Source organism: Danio rerio, chromosome 8 (genome assembly GCF_049306965.1).
Source record: "Danio rerio strain Tuebingen ecotype United States chromosome 8, GRCz12tu, whole genome shotgun sequence".
NCBI classification, from domain to species: Eukaryota; Metazoa; Chordata; class Actinopteri; order Cypriniformes; family Danionidae; genus Danio; species Danio rerio.
In genome coordinates, this window is record NC_133183.1 from 49,333,129 (window position 1) to 49,352,294 (window position 19,166).

The window sequence follows — 19,166 nt, forward strand, 5'->3', positions numbered from 1 at the left end:
CCAGCTAAAACCAGCTTGACCAGCCTAGCCAGGCTGGGAGCCCAGCCAAAACCAGCTAAGTCCAGCTTAAACCAGGCTGGTCAAACTGGATTTAGCTGGTCATTTTCCAGCCTGACCAGCTAAGACCAGGCTGGAAATGGCTGGAAACCAGCCTGGAAATGGCCAAAACCCCTCTTAAACCAGCCTGGTCGACCAGCTAAAACCAGCCAACCAGCCTAGGCTGGTTTAAGCTGGATTTTTCAGCAGGGATATCAATAACATAACATACACAGCTAAAATATCCTGTAACAAAGGTAAGGAAGTTTGCACTTGTCAGTGTAACACAAAACTGCACATTAACTCTGTACAACAAGCCAAGTTTGCCAAGCAATCACTCCTGTGTTCTTGCGTACAGTACAGTACACTTCTGGCTTCATAACAGGAAGTGGGAGAGTGTAAATGTGGAAATCAGTGGGTGGAGGTTGAAAGTTGGACACAAAAGCTTCTTGAGTCTTCCCATCTTCAACATAAGCTAATAGGCTAGCGCTAATACTCCTTTCAGCGGTTCAATAGCATAATTCATATGAAGCTTTGTGTTTTTGTATAATTAACTCGGATGACAGTTTGTAAAATGAAAACGCCACAAAGGGCTGGCATGGATATTGTTAGTCTTCACAAAAAGAGGTTTTCACATTTTTGTTTTCTTACTGAATAAATGGGATTGTGTCATAATGGGGATAATGGACTTTGATGAAAGGATTAAGCACCTTTTCAATAAGCACCTATATCCCACACGTTCATTAGCACATTGTGTGAAATAATTTTCCAAAAGCAGCAGAATAAAGCTGCCTGTTTAAAGCATTTGGTGGAACAAACAAAATCCAAGTGCGTGGTTGATGTGTCGCTGTTGTCAAGAGATGAGAGAGAGAGACGAACGAGCGGAAAGAGGACCGAGAGAGGCCTGCAACAATAAGATTCAATATAGTTACGCAATTTCACCTGTGAGGGTGTGATTTAAAACTGTATTACACTGTGGTGGCCTTTAACTCAGAAAGAACATTGCCGTCCTCTTTCCCCCTCGTGGGACTAGCTATTAGAGAAAGAGCTAAATGAAAGACTGTTGTACTGTTACTTATTGTGAACGGTGTTATAATGTCTGGCATTAGTGGATATAATAGCTGTAATACTCCAAATGAATGCCCTGAATCAAAGTTTCATCATCTGGTGCAGCGTTTTAATTGTTTTTGTGATGACTGCTGAGAAAAATTGATTTATCCCAGCGCATGGTTTAGCAATTCAAAAGAAACATTGTGTAATTGGACACAAATAAGGGTAAAAAAGCGTCCTTTAATTAAAACATTTCCCAAAGGTGCTTTCGGGACAAGCCAGTTTGACATATTTAATTAAGCTCTTATTTGGATTAACTGCCAAATATGATATTCTTAGCATTCATAAATTAGTTTCTAAACAAGATGAGGCGATTCATTTGAGCGCCGTCATATGGAACATCCTCTGTTTTACGCACACAGAATATTTTGTGATAAAAAGATGCTCAATCCTCAAGTCTTTGAGTGCTGTTAGTAATCATTATTGTAACAGAGGACAGATCAATGACAAAAAACAACTTTGCAATAATTAACTTTCACATTAATTAAGACTATAGTTTGGCACTTTTATAGATGCCTATAGGAGTGAACAGAAATTAAATGATAGAGATAAAACCAGGGGAACAATAAATTAGTTTAGACAGACTCACATTGCCCACACAGGTACAGTTATAAACTTTCCTGATATAAAGGCTCAGAGTTTTACTGTATGTCTTTTTTTCCCTTTTTGAATCTGACAGCTTCTCATTTCCCATGCCATAGCAAACATCTTAAACTTTTCCAGCTTTTCTTTAAAGATCTATGCAAGTAGTTCTTATTCAGGTGGTTGAGGCCCACTAGGGAGCCTCAGTAAACTCCCTAGGAGGCCACATGTAGACTTGGGCCCATTTGCAACAAGGAAGATAACTACAGTATAAGCATACACTTTTTAAAATGAAATGGTAATTCATTCTGTCTGTTTAATGTGCACAATTCATCTCTGCATGTTTCATTTTTTTTTAAAGGGATTTTTTTTCTATTTTTTTTTCTCAGCCTTGCAGTATATAAGACCTATACAGCATATAAGAGTTGACTTTTTATTCAGTAAGCCAATAAATACAATTAAAAAAAAAAACATGTCCTTTGTGATTCATGAAATGTAAGACAATGGTCACTGGCTCTTTTGAATCTATAAAAACAATGGCTAACTGACTGTTTTCAAAAGCAATCCAAAGAAGGCCACATGATTTTTAACACGTTTACTGATCTTACCATGTTCTCTCCCTGTTATTTACTTGTTTAATAATTTTTGCCTTTTGTTTTTTTTTACCTGCTTTCTGGAAGCGTTCATCACCGTCAACTCCTCTCTGCATCTCAAGTCCGCCTTTGTACATGGCGAATAACTGGGCAAACTGGTAACAGCGGGAAAGCCATCCACACAGAGTTAAGCGATCATAGTGCATAAAGAACGCTCTGGTTACTAAAGTTACCCTCGTTCCCTGAGGAGGGGAACGGAAATGCTATCAGTGGATTTTAATCCACGAATGGGGATTTCGTTTCAGAAAGCCAATCGTCTGAAAGAGTATATAACGGGCCAATGAAATGCCAAATGAGTTGGCAGCGTAAGCTTGCGCACCTGGAGCTTATTGCCAATTAGCTCCGCATATAAGCACAGGGAAAGCAAGGACACGCTATCCTTTTAAGCTGAAGAGACTGACACTTACAGCTAAGTAACAGTCATTATGGCGATGCTATATAGCATTTCCGTTCCTCTTCTCGGGGAACGAGGGTTACTTTAGTAACCAGAGCGTTCCCCTTCGGGTGGGGAACTTCAATGCAATCAGTGGATTTTAATCCACGAATGGGGAAATGTCTGGAAAACGCTATAATGACTGCACCTTACCTTTGCCTCCGATGAGAGGATAGCCAGTCATAGCGTGAGCGCTCCTGCATCAAAGAGAGGCGCGGTCTTCCAACGTAATCCCTGGCCCTTACTTATCCCACTTCAAGGAAGTTTTACGGATTTAGATATATTTTTTGGGAGTCGCAAGCGTCTAGATAATTCTAGGAAAATACGACAGTACATTGGGAAAGTGCGCAGTCCCAATAGGGAAGACGCTGCGGAGGCCACCTGCTACCCAATGGGGAGATATGATGGCAAAATATATGGACTAGCCAAAAGAAGGGGGAGTACGCATATAATAAGATGGTTAGCAGAGAGGGAAGACACGGGTCTGCCCGTGAGGGGGGACTGCACCGTGGCTGAAAAAGCATATGGGATCGCTTAGTGGGGGGATCACTCATAGCGGGCACCTATACCCAAAACGCGGGCTGACCGGCGGGCAGACCTAAAATGTAATGGGCCAGCGTGTGACTCCTCCGCTGAGCAGGGCTCACCTAACGGGGAACTTTACTGACAGATGAAAAAGCGCACGTATCTCCGTGTTGGGGAGAAAGGCGCAGCAAGCGTGTTTCAACACCTTAACCGAGTTATTTCCTCAATCACCAAGGGTTACCTAATACCCTTAAGGAAACCGGCTCCACTCGCAGATTGCAAATGTATTAGGTGTCTCCCAGCTTGCAGCTCTACAGATGTCTGTTAGAGAGGCGCCGCGTGCACGCGCCCAAGAGGATGCGATGTTCCGAGTAGAGTGCTCTCTCGGGGTACACAGCTCGCCATGGCTCTTGTAGGCGAGAGAGATGGCATCTACTATTTAGTGGGCCAACCTCTGTTTCGATACGGCACTTCCCTGCCGCCGACCGCGCAGACGAAGAGCTGCTAAGATGATCTAAGCTTTGAGTGCGGTCCAGATAAATATGCAAAGCGCGAACTGGAAAAAGTAAGAAGGGGCTGGGTCTGCCTCCTCCTTGGGCACATATCCTGGGCGGGGTCTCAGGAACGTGAGAGTAAGCCAGCCCAAATTACAGGCACGAGTCACTAACCGAAAAATGCCTCCAGGTCCCCAACCTTCTAATCGATATCAACGCGACCAGCAGAGCTGTCTTCAGGGACAGAAATCTTAAAGATACTGAGTCGAGGATCGAAGGGATCTGAGGCAGGCTCGTGAGAACGAGGGCGAGATCCTAAGAGGGCATGAGAGGGGGGGGGGGGGGGGGTGGATTAATTCGCCTAGCGCCTCTGAGGAACCGGATGATGAGGTTATGCCTTCCCACGGTGCTGCCAGCCACCGCGTCATGAGAGCAGAGATGACAGCCACGTAACCTTGAGTGTGGAGGGCGACTGACTGCTCTCCAGCTTCTCTTGGAGTAAAGAAAGCACAACGCTGATCTGGCAAATTTCAGGGGTCTTCTCTGTGAGAGAAGCACCATTCAGTGAATAGACTCCACCTCAGGGCATAGGCGCGGTCAAAGAGGGGGCTCTAGCCCAAGTGACGGTATTAACCACCGCAATCAGTAGGTTACCTAAGTCTTCCTCACATCTAAGGAGGGCCATCGCGAAGAGGGAGAGCTCTGACATCCAGGTCTGGTTGGGCCAGAGGAGCGCCACCAGCAACCTGTTTTTCTTGTCCTCTCTGACCTTGCACAGTACCTGCGCGAGAAGGCTCACTGGGGGAAACGCATATTTGCGCATGCCCCGAGGCCAGCTGTGGGCCAGTGCATCTGTGCCGAGAGAGCCCTCGGTCAGGAAAAAGAACAACTGGCAATGAGCGATCTCGGGGGAAGCAAACAGACCAATCTGTGCTTCCCCGAATCGCGCCCATATCAGCTGAACAGACTCGGGTGGAGTTTCCATTCTCCAGGTCGTACTGCTGCCGTGAGAGCATGTCGGCTGCACGGTTGAGCTTGCCTGAAATGTAAATGGCACGCAGCGATTTCAGCCGCGGATGACTCCAGAGGAGCAGACGGCGGGCGAGCTGAGACATGCGGCAAGAGCAAATACCCCCCATGCGGTTAATATACGCCACCGCCGCCGTGCTGTCCGTCCTGACCAGCACGTGTTGCTGCTCCAGCACCGGAAAAAAACGGTGGAGAGCGAGGAACACTGCAACCAGTTCCAGGCGATATGCCAATGCATCTGCGTTACATTCCATAAGCCTGCAGCTGCATGCCTGCAACGCACAGCCCCCCAGCCTGTGCTGGAAGCATCTGTTAAAACAACAACATGACTGGACGCCTGTCCTAGAGGCACTCCGGCCTGTAGGAACGAGGGGTCGTTCCAACGGCTGAGGGCGCGGCGACAGCGCAGTAGCAGAGACTCAGTGTGCGCGTGCGTGCCATGCGCGTCTGGGGACTCGATCGTAAGCCAGTGCTGGAGTGGTCTCATATGGAGTAATCCGAGCGGCGTGAAGCAGCTGCGGATGCCATATGCCCCAGGAGCCTCTGAAATAATTTCAGTGGGACCACTATTTTGCTGTCGAGCTCTCTCAGACGGAGAGCCGCGCTACCATGGTGACCGAGTCCAGTTCCAGCCCGAGAAAAGAGATCCTCTGCACAGGGGCGCATTTGCTCTTTTCTCAGTTGACCTGAAACCCCGACAGGTGGAGGTACCAGATCACCTTGTCTCTGCATAATCAATTGCTCCGAGAGTGGGCTAAAGTCAGCCAGTTGTCGAGATAATTAAGTATGGGGATGCGCGCGAGCCAAAGGAGCACTAAGGCACCCTCCGCGAGCTTGGTGAGGACCCGCGGAGACAGAGAGAGCCCAAAGGGGAGGGCTTTGTATTGCCAAGCTCGACCTTCAAACACAAACGGCAGAAACTGATGGTGGCAAGTAAGAATGGAAACATGGAAATACGCGTCCTTCAGGTCTATTGCTGCAAACCAATCTAGAGGACGAATGCACCGGAGGATGCGCTTCTGCGTGAGCATTCTGAACGGTAGCTTGTGCAGACAGCGGTTTAAAATGCGCAGATCTAGGATTGGTCGTGACCCACCGCTATTTTTGGGCACGATGAAGTGCGGGCTGTAAAACCTGCTCTCCATCTCGGCTGGAGGGACTGGCTCGATTGCATCCTTCGCCAGGAGGACAGCAATCTCCTCTCGCAAGACCGGGGCGGACAGGGGGCTGACCCTGGTGAATACACACCCGTGAACTTGGGTGGCCGTTTTACAAACTGAATCGCATAGCCGAGTCTGAATGTGCGTATGAGCCACCGCAAAGGGCTGGCCGCGCCAACCAGGTAGGAAGAGCTCTCGCTAATGGAATCATCGCTACAATCGCTGACGTACCAGCAGTGGGGCAGCGCAGAGTGAGTGTGCTGATCCGGGAAGCGCGAGGGTCCCGCAGAAGAGCTGGAGGTGAGAGATTTGTTCTCACTCTGCACCTAAACTCCGGAGGGCAGGCTCGAGGGGTTGGAAAAAGGAGACTGTCCTCCCAGCGCTCCTGAGCCACTGGCAAAATGCACCGGACCTGCGAGCTAGAAGCATAGCGTCCCAGACTGGCAGATTTCGGGCTGTCACATCCGGGGAAGTGGAAAAGTGCTCTTTCATTGATGTTTTCATGGCAGTAAAAAGTGCCGTTGGAAATGGGGCCCCGCCCTCCAGCGGGGAAAGAGCAAGTTCTCTCTTCTCCAAATGAAGCGGACTGTCGACTTCACGCATATTAGCCAAGTTTAGCCCGAGGTGGCGCTCCTGGACCACTAATGTGCATATCGTCCTCCCCAACGCACATGCAACAGACCTAGTAGTTCGAAGAGCATAGTCGGATGCGGTGCGAAGCTCACAAGCCTGGGTTGGACCCACCCTCGTGCAGCTCGGCCAGCGCCTGCACTTGGAAGCGCTGGTAGGTAGCCATCGCGTGCAAGGCGGAAGCAGCCTGGCCCGCAGCCTGGTAAACTCTAGCTCCGAGGGAGGCAGATAACTTACTGGCTTTGGACGGAAGACGAGGCAAACCCTGCCAAGAAGAGGCGCCACGCGGACAAAGATTGACCGTAATCGCGCGCTCGACCTGAGAAATTGCCTCATACCCTCTGGCTGCTCCACTGTCAAGAGTGGTGAGGGCGGAGGGACAAGCAGCATGGGCAGAAAAAAGTGCCCTCCAAGACTGAGTGAGCCTACTGTGCACCTCCGGGAAGAAGGGGACGAGAGGCTTCGAAGGCTTAGCACTCTGGTCCTCTACGCAGCACCAATCTAGTCGGTCCAGCCGAGGAGCTGGGGGATAAACCATCTCCAACCCTCAGCGAAGCAGGCCAGGAAAGCACGGCTAATATGTCCGTTTCAAGATCCGTTTTGACAGTGCTCACCTGCCCGAGGCGGGCGAGCGGGCCTGGATTCCCGTAGGACAATGAAAGCCCACCCTCCAATGCAGCAGTGGATGTCTGGTCCCCGGTGTCATCGAACGTAAGGGCTATTATCTGTATAGACAGATTGCTTCCTCCGTTGAAGCTTTGATGGAGCGTTTGGAGGAGCGGGTGTCCACGGGCCCGGAGGCGATGGATTATCTCCCACTGGAACCCTCAGATCTGCCCGAGTGCCCGCTGCAGTGCAGGGGACATTTGGGGTGGTTCGCCCTTTTTCAAAGGCTAGCCGCGATCTTAACTGCGCAACAGTCATGGCATCGCAATGACGACATGAACAGCCCGCAAGCACCGCATTAACATGTTGGACCCCCAGACATGCAACGCAGTGCTCGTGCCCATCATCCGGGGATAGGAAACCACCGCATCCAGAAACGCACGGTCGGAGCGCCATCCTGAAAAGGACGTTGCTCTTTTTGTGAAGTTGCAACTTTATACGCTCTGGAGGACCAGACCCAAAGAACGCCAGGCAAGGGAGAAACCCAGCTCAACCGTCTGCCGCTGCGAGTACACACTCTGGACCGGGAGAACGCTCTCGTTTGCTCGAAATCGCTGGATCACGGCAGGAAGAACCCTCATCGACTCTCTTAGAAGGCTGTAATAGTCTCTGAAGTGAAAAGGATGGCATTTCCTTGCTTTCCCTGTACTTATATGCAGAGCTAATTGACAATAAGCTATAGGTGCGCAAGCTTACGCTGCCAACTCTGGCTTTCTGAAACAAAATCCCCATTCGTGGATTAAAATCCACTGATAGCATTGAAGTTCCCCACCCGAAGGGGAAATAGAGTCATACAGTGTCATAGTGTCAAACCGCCCAGTAGCATTTATTTTATATACGAAAGAATATAATTAAAATTATAAGAATTAGAATAAGAATTAAAATAAAATGATAATTCATTCTGTCTGTTTAATGTGCACAATTCATCTCTACATGTTTCATTTTTCTTAAAGAGAAAGTGTTTTCTTTTCTTTTTCTTTTTTCTCAGCCTTACGGTATTGAAGACATATATGTCATATAAGAGTTGACTTTTTATTCAGTAAGCCAATAAATGCAATTAAAAAAAAAAAAACATGTCCTTTGTGATTCATGAAATGTAAGACAATGGTCACTGGCACTTTTGAATCACTAAAAACAATGGCCAACTGACATTTTTCCAAAGCAATCCAAAGAAAGCCTCCTGATTTTTAACACGTTTTTTGATCTTACCATGTTCTCACCCTGTTATTTACTTGTTTATTTTATTTTTTGCCCTTTTTTTTATTTGATTTTTTTTTACCTGCTTTCTGGAAGCGTTCATCACAGGACTTGAACCCCGTCAACTCTGCATGTCAAGTCCGCCTATGTACATGGCTAGCTACTGGGCAAACTGGTAATAGCGAAAAATCCATCCACATGGAGTTAAGCGATCATAGTGCAAAAAGAAACAGAGGCCATCTGCAGTCTCATACCGCCCTGTAGGGTTTATTTAAAAAACGAACTAGGGCCCACTGGAAAGCCTTAGTAAACTCCCTTGGAGGTCGCTTGATGACTTGGGCCCATTCGCAACAAGGAAGATAACTACAGTATGAGCATACACTTTTTAAAAAAACATGTTCTCTGTGATTCATTAAATGCAAGGTAATTGTCACTGTCACATTTGAATCAATAAAAAAACATGACTGCTGTTGGTCTGTGCAAGAAAATCTGCACAATTTACCACATTATTAACTTTAAATCACAGCCTCAACAACCCATATGGAGCATAAACTTCCTTTCTTGTCATCACATATGTGCAGGCACAAACTCACATGTGAGCTGAACCATTACATTTAACCCAGGCTCATTACTGATAAGTACCCCATACATTTCTGGAGATTGCGAAATTCGTCCCAGGAGCTTCGTTCTCTGCAGTTTTTGTGAATTCACCACAGGCTGCTGTTTACACATTTTCAGATCTCAAATTTTACTCATAAGTGCCATTCAGGCCTGGTGTTCTTGTTTAAATCCACCAGAGGCCACTGTCGACTGACTGACCGACCAACCGTTCCCCAACCAACCCCTTCCCTAAACCCAACTAATAGTGTTTTCAAAAACACTAATTGGCCCAATAACCCCCTGCCCTAAACCCAGCTTACTGTTTTTAAAGCAGTCCTGAAATAGAAGAGCCCTCGCAGCCGTCTGATTTTTAACTTGTTTTCATATATTACAATGTTCTCACCCTTATTATTTACTTATTTCTTTTTTTGTTCCTTTTTACCAGCTTTCTGGAAACCTTCATCACCCGACTCAAACTGCATCAATGTGGTCAACTCCTTTCTGCGTCTCAAGTCCACCGAGGTACATGGTGAGCTAAACTGGTAACAGCGAAATAGCCATACACATGGAGTTAAGCGGTCATAGTGCAAAAAGAAACAGAAGCCAGCAGTGACATCATACCACCCCTTAGCATTCTTTTAATAGCTCTGGCTGCATAATTTGCGCTCTCCAGAAATGTATACAGGGGTACATTTTTACAATGAGCCTATGTTGATTTTATTTTTGACTTGTTGATCATCACAATGGTACTTGGTGTTTGATTCCTGCAAACTATACATAAAAAGTAAGATTTGTCTGAGGGACATAATTACTAGTTTTACAACGAACTACTGCAAAAAAATCCAATGGTTAGCATTACTGTTGAAACTTTGTCAAACCAGCATGAGTCAGCATGCAATGTTTTCTAAATGGGTGAACACATGGCAGAAGGAAGTTAAGCTTCTTTAAAGAACCCAATCTGAAGCAAATTGTCTTATAGATTTTGACATTTTTTCCTTTATTTTTATTTTTGTGTGCCTTAATTTAAATCCACTGATACCATTCATTGTTGAAGTGAACTTTTGCCTGTATGGTAAGTAGACTCAACTAAGGCCCTGTCTTTTTAAGGCCCTACCATGTTTTTCTATGTGGGTTGCTTGTTCATCTATATGCAAATACAGCGCCAGGTAACTGAAAACAAAACATTTTGAAAAATCCTGCCAAATTGAAGATTTTAAAAACCTGTCCTTACAGTGTTGTTCTGTGGTCATTCTTGCCTCCTGACGTTAATGTGCTCACTGTTTCCTCCCTTGTTTGACATCAGATTTTGCGCAGATCAACTTTTGCAGGGTTCTGATTGGCCAATGTGGCTTTATGCATAGGGTTTTATCGCCACCTGTTGTTTTGGCATGCACTAGCATGTTTTTTGCATATTAATCTGCATGGAAATTGAATAAAAAAATTTAACCTGTTTATAGAAATGCTTATAAAATATAAATGTGCATGGCTTCGAAAACCCATTTTATTCTAGCATATTAACACTTCCTTCACCATTGGAAAGTATTTACAGCAATCCAGGTTTTAGTTGTATTACTGTGCGTTTACAACGAAGGTGGTGAGAGTGTCAAAGCCAGAAGTTATTCATTTTGAATGAGAGCCAGCGGCGAGGCACGTCTTCGGCAATGTGGGCGGCAAAGAGAGTTGAAATAACTTTATGGTAATGAGCTATGACACGGTTCAGCAGCAAGCAATCAGAATGTAGAAGTCCACTGCTTGAGAGGATTCCAGAGAACACAGTCTTGTGAACGTTGGTTCCGACCACAGTTTTTCCCAAAAGTTTGAATATTGCGGTTGCTGGATTTCCACTTTCTTATGATGTTTTCTTACAGGGACACACATTTAAAAGTTACTGGCAAGTTACTGATGTGCATTAATGTTATTTTACAAAACAGTATTGCTTCTTCAGAATATCTCAGACAGATATGGACATATTGGATTAGTGGAGCAAAGCCACACCACACGCAATAACTTAATCTTCCATAGTTAAATGAATTTGATAAAAGGCATGCAACATTATCACGCTAGAAAAAAGCACATCTTTTAAATACTGAAATGTAATATGCTGCAATGGCCCCTTTAAATACAAGACGCTCTTGCTACCGAAGTTTTGAATAGACAACGTTGTCACCAGGGTGACCAGAGTGAACTTTGACGCTCACGTCGCCTTCAGCGAGAACGCACAGTTATGATAAGTTAAGCTCTAGCCTATTCAGATTAAGATACAGAACTTTTGGGTCTAACAGGTACAAAACACAAAGATGATTAGAGAAAATGTAGATTATATTGTATGTATAAAATAAAAGTGATCAGATTGCATGTAAAAATGAAGAGGTAGATGAATATGCAAGCATTAATGCACTCTGAAATGAAGAACACAATACATTCTCAGACATATGCAAGCTAAGCTGCATGCAATGTTTTTAATGTGCAAACCTAACCCCGCCGCAAACCCTACAGTACTCCTCTCAGTGATGGCACTAGCTTCATCGGATACATTGTGTCTGAGATTGCATGTCTGAGAATTGCGTGTCTCAGCTTGCATAGGTACTATTGAGTCAGTGACAGAGATCTATTTAGACACAGAAGCTTCTACAGTAGCTGTGTCACTTTCCTTTTACATAGTAATAGAAATAATCTTTAACCATTTTAACAGCAGAAAAAATAAATCATATATATGTTGTTGTTGTTTTTTTATCTGGAAGTTTGATCCCTTTTTTTTTAAATGACTTTACATAACATTAGAATAAAATAAGCATTTTCAATGTTTATATTATCAGAAAGGCTAGAGTACAATGTTTGTCTTTAGGGTCAATTTTGACCCCTTAGCTTTAAAGTCAGATTTACACCACAAAGGTCTCGTTTACACTGTCAGTTAGTTTTGCTCATTTGTGACACAGATTGAATCTGTTCTATAACCGTGTAAACACAGGAGAAAAAAAAAAAAAAACGCATGCATTCGGATATTCAGAGGTCAGTTTCAGGATCTCCTTCATATGTGGAAATATGTGATAATGTGACTATCAAGTAAACAAGCAGATCGAATTTATTGAGGCATTCCATTTTGTGTGTCATTAAACTTGTGACAATGTGGTACTCCTCCACGATTTAATGATGTAGAAGGAAAAGCGTGTGGAGATGCCGTTGTAAACAACAACAACAAACGAAACATGGAGAAGGAAAGTGGTCAGTTGCCACAATTTGCTCCCACCAGAACTGAGTCTCATACCCACATACTTCTCTGAGTGGTGGAGGACACCATATATAAACCATAGACGCAAGCTGCGAAGATGGCCCTTTCCCTTCTCCTCTGACCTCAAAATCATTTTAAAGTTGGGCGAACTTATATTTAGCAGAGCTAAAAGCAAGACAATTACTTCCATTGTGGCTTGTGTGGCGCAGATACTAGAACCCGCCTTTGTGTATTTGCGGCTTCATAAATTGTATAGCAAGTGTAAACACATTAATCAGGTATGGGTCACAATTAAAAGAACGTGTAAACAGAAAGGCAAAAAAAAAAAATCCGATATACAGTAGGAAACAAATCAGAATTGGGCATGATGACCTGACAGTGTTAAACGAGCCAAATACTGCAGGAACGCACATGTACACTCCAAAACTCGCTCACTATAAAAATCTGCTGCTTTAACTTTTATGAATTCTGTTTTGCTAAAAAGTTTTTACACCTATGTAGGTACCTTTAGCGTTAAAAAACATAAACCTTTTTTTACCTTTACTTATAAACCTTCACTTAAAATTTTAATAAAACAAGCGGTGCCGTCTGATTAAATATATATGAAATATAGCACACTGACAAGGGAAAATCTAAACATTCACAGGGTTTGTGATGAATATTGAAGTTATTTTTTCATGCAAAATAGATGTGAGAATTAAAATAAAATTTTGCTGCTTTATTTTAGAGGTTTAGTCAAGGCTGGTCACTTCTGCCAAGCTGAAAATAAAAAATTCAAAGGCTGCACAAGGGTTAAAATGTGAACATGCCTCTCTTTTTATTTTAAATGATGAATTAATTTGCATTGGTTTTATATCGATACAGTGGGAGCTCTTCTCCCCAAATCCCTACATCCCCACCTTCACAAAGAAAAACAACAGCAACAACAAGACTGTAACTGATTTTTAAACCACAAGAGGCTAGAGAATAAATATTTTTTTTGCCAACCTTGAACACCAAGTTGTCAAGGAATGCTGCAGTCACAGCGGAGTAAACAAAACATATATCACACACGTCTGCTTTAATGAGAGTTTTGTTTAACTTTGTTCTATTACTAGACCATATTAATACTCTGGATTTCATATTTAATGACTCAAAATGTCAATTGCATTAGTGTGGATATTCCAGATCTCTGGCACTATGTGATAAAATAGAAAAGCCAGTTCTGTTTCGACCCTGAAAGCTTCAGTCAAAATGAGAATACATTTTATATATGTAGAGAAGAGCTATGCAAAAGTGTGGTTGTTTAGATTGGTATTGTTTTGTTGATGCGTGCTGTTAATGGACCCTGGTGAATAGGTGAGCATGATAAAACCCTGCAGTATGTGTTGAATGAACTTTTTTTTTTTTTTTTTTTTTGCATCTCCTGTGCTCTGCAATCCACATCAACCTCTTTTGTCTGTTGAACTGTTGAATGCAATTTATGCTGAATGCACTAATTTACTTCCTCCTGCCACAAATTCCCATATATAGCATATTCTCTGAAATCCTCCTATTTATGTGTCAATCATTATGCTAGTTAAAGGTTATAGCTCTCTGCCTCCATAGGGTTGGTTTTATGTAATTAAACTTTTTTTGGCAATATCATGCAATTAGTTCCCTGCTATATTAAAGTTATCTCTGAAATAGATGTTTTCAGCTTTGTGAAATAAATAAATAAATAAATACATAAATAAATAAAAAATTCTAGACTCTTGCCAGGTAGGCGGCACGGTGGAGCAATGGGTCGCCTCACAGCAAGAAGGTTGCTAACTCAAGCCCCGGCTTGGTTCTGTGTGGATTTTGCATGTTCTCCCGTGTTCACGTAGGTTTCCTCCGGGTGCTTCGGTTTCACCCCAAAAGTCCAAAGACATGTGATATTGATAAAATATTACAATATAGTGTATGTATGTGCTGTATTTTCTAGTCCTTCAGGTTGGGGGTTGAGCATTGGGCTAATGACCCACCTCTTAAAAATATATGACATTAAAAATTATTAAGTAAAAAATGTAAAAATTAAATATTATAACTAGGTAGTGCTGTTGCCTCACAGCAAGAAGGTTGCTGGGTTGTTGGTTCGATCCTTGGCTCAGTTGGCATTTCTGTGTGGAGTTTGTATATTCTCCCTGAGTTTCCTACAGGTGCTCTGGTTACCCCCACAGTCCAAAGACATGTAGTACAGGTGAATTGGGTAGGCTAAATTGTGTGAATGAATGTTTGTGGATGTTTCCCAGAGATGGGTAACGTCTGGAAGGGCATCCACTGCATAAAAACAATCTGGATAAGCTAGCAATTGATTCCGCTGTGGTGACCCCGGATTAAATAAGGGACTAAGCCGACAAGAAAATAAATGAATGAATGAACATGGTGCGGCTAAATATTAATTTCGATATAAACGCAATAGAAGTAAGTAAGCCAGAGTTTACTGTAAATTTCAAATTAACCAGGGGCTTCCTGGAGCAGACTCAGGACAGTTATTGTGAATCATTTTGTTTATTTAGGTTTCCTGACACATCTTTGAGGTACATTCTTAGGCCCAATCCCAATTCTACCCCTTATCCCTTCCCTCTACCCCTACCCCTCGTTTTGCGTTTTTAAGGGGTAGGGGTGTCCCAATTCTTTTAACCATGAAGACAAAGGGCTAAGGGGAAGGTTTATACTGTATACCCCTTCGAACTGAGATTTTTCAGGACCACACTTTAAACCATAGGGTAAGAACATTTCCCAGAATACACCAGCCACAACAGCAGCATAGCTTTACCCGGAAGTAAGGAGATGCACAAATTATTATTTGTATCATTATTATGAAATTTTACAACAAACAAGCATATGTTTTAATACATTCATAACCGCTTTCTTTTTTTACAGTCATGCTAAAAAAAAAAAAACACTAAAATAAAAACAGCTGAATTTTAATATCTAAAGCACCTAATTATAACTCCTGTACAGTAGTCCCACAACATTCTGTCACTCGATGACACTTGAACTCAAAAAAGTCTAGTGGCTAAGAATGAGCTTTTTACAGTGTCAGCTATAAGGTAATGTTGTTTTAGTGTGTTTACATAGATGAATATGGCCACTGTGTGAATACACAATACAGTTACGATCTATTGCCACATTAGATCATTATGATAACATGATATATGCCTTCAGTGATTTCCTGAAGATAAATACCAAAAAATTACACAACTGGAATAACTACAGCAGTCGCGATCATCGATTTCATATGAAGCAAGAGATCGCCATGACATATGATGAAGTGTGCTGTTGTAGAGTTGTCCCATTCCTTAGGGGTACATTTTGAAGCCCTTCCCCTTCACACTCTGTTTTAAGGGCCAAGGGGAAGGGGTATGGGTACAAAAATACAATTGACATTAGGCCTTGGTGTATATTTAATTTCTAAGCTTAATTGTGTTTTTTTTGTGATTGTAAAAGGTCTGGAAATTTTTGAGTAAAACCTGTATGACTTTTTTGTATGCCTGAGGTGAGTCACCAGCAATTACAGCTTTACTTTCTGTGGAAATGTTTTTTAACATGTTTGCAAAAAGTCAGCCTTTGTTCTTTACTTTGAGCTTTTAACAACATCTAATTTGACCATTAAACATAGAACTTAGATTTTAGATCTCTGCGAGGGGGAGGGAGCCCTGGGCTTGAGGATCCAACGCAATCACACGGCAATTCGTAACTTTTTGATTTAGTGGCTAACCCGTATGAATTCATACAATCTAATTCATACAATTCAATATGATTTGCTCATCACCCAATGATGGTTGGGGTTAGGGGGGGGTTGGGTCTCACCCCTAATTTTTTAAATCGTAGATTTTCGTACGACTGAACTCGTACAAATTTGTACGAAATAGCCACTTAACTGTAAAAATGTTAAATACTTACGTTTTCTCGTAAAATCAGGCTGGAGAATTCCTTGAGCTCACGGCTCTCTCCCAGTACAGCATGCCAAACAAGCTTATGACAAATCATCCGCTAAGTATAAACTCTTGAAACACTATGTAAACGAATGTTTTATCAAGGTTCTTTTTACATGGATACAGACTTATATTTACCTCATGAACACTGAAAAAGCATTCAGTTAATTTGCTTTACTTTTACCTCACTTCACTTAACTTTAGTTTACAAACAATAGTGAGTGAACCTTTTGCCTGAAAAGCAACAATTTGACTGATTGAATAAACACCTTGTAACATGTAACAGTTAAGTTGACTTTCTTTATAATTAGGCACATAGTTAATTTACTTAAAAATATATAGACAACTGTTTAATTTTTTTTTTTTTGTAAAGTCAAATAATTGCTTTAAAATCGAGAGGTTTACTCAGTTTTTTAAGTCAGATAATTGCTTTTTACAGTGCATAGTCTAATATTTCCAGAGTACATCCTGCAAAATATACTTCACAAACACTCTGTTTAGAATGCACGCTTTTGTTTTTGGTGAAGCATACAGTTGGCAACCACCAGTGTTTCACAAATCTCAGTTTGGGGAGCTCTGTTATAAACTATGAGGGGCCTTGGAATTTAAAAAAACTGAGAAGCGCACAGCGTTAGATGGATTTACAGTCATACGGTTTCATTTGTTCATTTAAGTTAAGGGATGTAAATCTCTGGAGTGCGCTTGGGTGACACTGCAGATATATAGAATCAGATTCCATTTTCAATTTGTGTCTGTGTGGAGAGTTTCAGCTGCAGTGAAGGGCTCTCACACCACAACACACACTCAACGATGGGCCTGATGTATGGCTGTAATAGACTGGTGGGCAGTTCGCTTTATGCTTCTGTGTCCTCTCTCTCCTCATTTAGTGATTTTGTGTGGGCTTTTGCCAGCCTGAAAAGGACTGGGTGTTCATTTTCAGAGCCTGTTTGAAGGAAATTATCTTTTTCTGAAGAACTTCTTTCAGTTTTGTACATTCTTATGCAAGGCATTTTCTGAAATGTACTATTCTGCCCTATAGTTTAATCAATAGTGCATCTGTTTCTTGTTGTGCTTGTGAAAATGATGAAGTGTTGGCTTTAAAGGAATTTAACATATTTCCTGTTGGGTGAGGTGCGTATTTGTTTCAGATTAGCTTTTTGTGTTTTATTGAATGTGTTGAATGTGAAGTGTGTGTTTGTTTGTGGGTGTGGGTTTTAATGGATGAAAGTGATCTGCTTTTTGGGAGTCTGTCCCAGCGTGTGTGCTGCGCTGATAATGAAAGCGTGCGTAACTGTGCCAACACTAAATGATGGAACGCTAATTGTCACAGCACGCTAGGGCACACGATCCAGACTGCACCCAGACTGGTGAAATTGCTCAGCTGTCTGTGTGATAGGGTGTCTTTTTGATATGCACACTTCTGGAAATGGTGGAAATGACAGTCCTGGAAATGACATATTTAGAATGAAATGCCTGACTCGTGTGTGTTGACTTTTTCAATAAATTACTCGATCAAAATAAGAGAACAACTTTCAATTTCCAGAATTTCATGGTTCACCAAGGTCTTATTTGAGGTTTGATCTTAACAGCACTTAAAATAGCTGACTTCTAAGCATATTTCATGAAAAGAACAGCTAATAAAAACTTAAATTAGATATTTTTAAAGGAACACTGAAATATCTTAAAAATAAATAAATAGATTTGCATTCCTGATTGATGTTAATTTTGCACATTCTGGTAATTTCCTCAGTTATCTGACAAATTTAACTGGAAGCATGAAGTCGCAGTCTTACAGTGCACTTTTCACCCCATAGACTTCCATTTAAACGCATACAAATGCGACAGACCAGAAACTAGAAGCTCGAATGAAAAGTTTCTGAGTTTTTTGCACTGCCAAGTTCAAGCTTGGTGAACTCTGACCTGCAAAATCGTATCATGTGACTGCACGAGACATATCGGAGGACAAAACATGACCTCTCTGGACAGAATTTTTTTAATACAGACCAATTACTCGCTTTTCTTTGTGTCTGATCATCATTTAATCCTGCCTCATTTCACAACGACATATGACAGAATTTCGCATACTCAAACTCTAGTGTGACCACAGCATAGGTTTTCATTTTTCACCAAGAGTATCCAGCTGTAGACCTGCGCACATTTCCGAACACATCCAGACCATTAAAATCCAGGTTGGATTTTGATTTTAAAAAATGTAAAAAGGCTACTGTAAAAATCTGTAACAGCCTATTCCTTAGTATATTTCAAGAGTTTCCACTTAGATATGCTTTGCGTTTATAGCAGGTTTGGCATGCTTGTCCAGGGAGAGAACCCTGAGCTCGAAGATACTTGAGCCCAAGGTTCCCGCCTGGTCAATGAGCATATCAGGGGATCCGAGATCAGGTACGTCTCGAGAGCTCCCCCTTAGAAAGGGGAAAAAAAGGAGGAGATGGGGTGAAGGGGGGATTCTTCCAAAACGAAGATAAAGCAGTAGGGAGAAAACAATCTATTTATTGTAAGCTTGGATGACTCTGATTGGATTATTACTGATTACAGATGAGAAGCGAGTCATGCTCAATCATATCACGTGCTCCTCTCGAAATTAGTTTGTGAAACTTCACATGTTAATAACCCTAAATTGACTTTCTCAGAATTCCCTGCATAACATTTCATTTATTTGCCCTTTGTCAACATTACTATGGTTCTTTTTAGTTTTCTTTCTAATCAGTGATATACAGCATAGTTTTATGTTATATATACAATGTTTAATTATGTTTATTGGATTGATTTAACTATATGTGTATTATCATGATGGCAATTAGTAGTTGGGTAACACTTTATTTTGATGGTCCATTTGAATATTAGTAGTATTAATATTTGTTGA

The 19,166-nt window shown here is 42.3% G+C and overlaps 1 long non-coding RNA gene across 1 annotated transcript in view; it reads left to right on the forward strand.

Moving 5' to 3' along the window:
* LOC110440018 (uncharacterized) overlaps positions 1–19,166 on the forward strand; it is a 66,080-nt gene that overhangs the window by 29,676 nt on the left and 17,238 nt on the right. Inside the window, exon 3 of the long non-coding RNA XR_002459408.3 lies at positions 9,561–9,637. This is a non-coding gene — a long non-coding RNA (uncharacterized lncRNA). The remainder of the gene's footprint in view (positions 1–9,560; positions 9,638–19,166) is intronic.